The sequence below is a fragment of the Pollachius pollachius genome, assembly GCF_949987615.1.
Source record: "Pollachius pollachius genome assembly, chromosome: 3".
Classification (NCBI taxonomy): Eukaryota; Metazoa; Chordata; class Actinopteri; order Gadiformes; family Gadidae; genus Pollachius; species Pollachius pollachius.
Window position 1 is genome coordinate 50,620,833 of NC_136936.1, and position 3,208 is coordinate 50,624,040.

The window sequence follows — 3,208 nt, forward strand, 5'->3', positions numbered from 1 at the left end:
TCTGGGTTAATTACAGGCAATTAAAAGCCAGTTGGTTACGCCACTCTGACACCCGCGCACAGAGGATGGATGGATGGTGTGTGTGTGTGTGTGTGTGTGTGTGTGTGTGTATGAGCCCAGATGGGCCCGTCTCCATGGGAGGCGTGGGGGGCGTATGTGTCGGCTCTGAGCTGGGGAAGATCTCTAGAGGACGGTGGTCAGGTTCTCTGAAGAGGCTTTTCCTCTGGACCCGGTAGCACGGTGGTCTAATAGCAGGTGTGATGGCGGCTGTGTGTGCGTTTTAATGTCGAGGCGGAACAGTGTGAGAGCCATCGATCATTCCATTGTGTGTTTTATCGCTGTAACCGTTCTAACTGGAGATTTTTCGTGTGCAGCTTTATTCAACTGAAACGTGTCAGTTGTCTTATCAAAACACAAAATCAAATAATAAACTCCTGAAAAATAAACATCTAGACATTTTGCATCATTAGGAGTTTTTATTGACTTTTGTAAAAGACTTGAACCATGTCCTTTAAATGAAACATATATTTCTGTCTAATTTCTTCCAACCCCTTCTTCCACGTGTGCGTTTGATCCATCAACTCCTGACGACCCCTCTTTAGTGTGAATAACTTATCAAGCCTGGGCAGCTACTCAACCGTGGCCACCGCTACGCTAGGCGATGCTAGCACCAAGCGCTCAGACATGAGTTATTAGCAATATGCCTCCCATCCATTATTGATCCATGATTAACTCAAGGTTTCACCCAGACTTTCTGACTCAACCACTCGAGATGGGTTCAGTGTTGGGCTGGGGTTGTGTGCGTATGTGCTTGTGTGTGTGCATGTGTATGCGTGTCTGGAGTGTGTTTGTGTGTGCGCAAATGTGTGTGATGTATGCTTGTGGTGTGTGTGTCTGTGTGCGTGCCGTGTGTGTGCGTGTGTGGTGTGTGTGTGCGTGTGTGGTGTGTGTGTGTGTGTGTGCTTGCGAAGTATGGGTGCGGTTTGTGTGTGTTTGATGTGTGCATATGGCGCGTGTGTGTGGTGTGTGTGTGTGTGTGTGTGTGTGCATGCTGTGTGTGTGTATGAGCTTGCAAGTGTGTGCATGGGATTTGTGTGGGCATGCGTGCAACGGGCTTGCATACGGTGTCTGTGTGTGTGTGTGTGTGTGTCAGCCTGTAGTAGAGGGATCTGCATTATTAATGCCACGGCCCGCTACATCTGCTCGCTACAGCGACCACGCCACTTTTACAGCGCCGCACGCCGCTGGAAGCTCTCCCAGTGGGCGCCCCGGCCCGGGCTTCTGCCGCGTAAAAAAAACCTTTTAGCACCTTGTCGGGTGCACTGGATGTGATATCGTTATGATTGTTATTATTGGTCGGATATTGATCGTAAAGACAGGTCGGGAAAAACCGGGCCAGAGGAATGAGGTTCTTAGTGCGACACACACACACACACTATACACACACACACACACACACACACACACACACACACACACACACACACTATACACACACACACACTATACACACACACACACACTATACACACACACACACTATACACACACACACACTATACACACACACACTACACACACACACTATACACACACACACTACACACACACACACACTATACACACACACACACTATACACACACACACACACAAACATTCACACTTACACATTGACCAGACATACACTGGTATCCCAACAAACACACATGCACAGTCACACACACTGGTATTTCCATTCACATGCGCACGCAAACACAGACACACATCACACATAAACTGTTTCTCAACCCATATGCAAACACATGCGCACACACACAGACACACACACACAGTCCATACAGATACATACGTATCACCGCATGTAAGCACACACACACACATCACACATACACTGGTATCCCCATATTTTTGCACACACACAAATATACACACACACCAATGCCACCACCCATAACCACACCAAACACACACACACACACACACACACACGGGACGCGGGCTGTCCACACCAGTCAGGGTGAGTTGCCCAGTGAGGCTGATGTGCGGTGACACTGATGGGCCACACAGATGACCTTTGGTTTGTTGAGCGCGCCTCAGACAACGCTCCCTGCACACACCGGCGTCCCTGAGACGCGCTAATGAGGACGTGTCCGCGGCCCGGCCCGCGCGCGGAGAATGCAGTCGCTGCCAGCGAGCCTCATGATCCCCGGTGGTCGGGCGGTGGTCGGGCGGCGTTCGGTGCGCTGACAGGAGCGCTCTCTAAGCACACATCAGACACGGGTGTGAGCTCCGGTATTACGCCCTGTATTCCTGGTCCGTGTTGGCTTATATCTGAGAGTATTGCCGCAGTCGCTACTGATACATATGCTGCGATTTATTTGGGGGCATTTCCCTGGAGCGTTGAGGTTTTGTTTTCTCTGGAACGACCTGGCGCACGATACCGGGGTCTCGGATTCTGCCTCCCGCTCCCAAAGCGCCTCACACAAGTTTCCACGCTGAAGAGGAAATGCAATCCTTGGGTTTTCCTTTAATGAGAGCGAATCCCCTGAAACCGTTAAAACATAAAGACACTCAGCTCTTCTTTATCTCTTTTATATTGGTATAATTAGCGCATTCAGGTTTTTAATCTGATGACTGTGAGTTATAATTGGTTCCCTGGTTGTACGTTAAGAGAAAGCGGGTTGGACAGAGCGCGTTCAGAATTATGAGTAGTCAACTCGAGAATTCCCTCAAACCAAACTAAGCTAATCAAAACAAAGTAACGAGCACAAACTAACTATTTATAGCACACAAAGTGTAAATCAAATTATTGAAAGAAAGCTGTATTGACATTATATGGTTCTCCATTCTTTAGATTCCAATTGCCGTAGATAATTGGAGGAAACAGATGAAGGAAAACACGATTACGCCGACAAAAACCAGAGCTGCGCATTTACGTTTGTGTACATACACACCGTACACCTGTGATCATTAGTGCTCCACATCCAGTACCCGGCGCCGGGAGAGACGCTGTGTGTGTGTGTGTGTCTGTGCGTGCGTGTGGGTGCATGTGTGTGCGTTCATGCTTGCGTGTGTACGTGTGTTTGAGTATGTGCGTGTGTGCGTACATGCGTGCGTGCGTGCGTGTGCGTGCATGGGTATGTGTGCGTACGTGTGCACGTCCCTGCATGCTTGGAAGCAGAACTGAGGCAGCTCCAGCTTTGGAG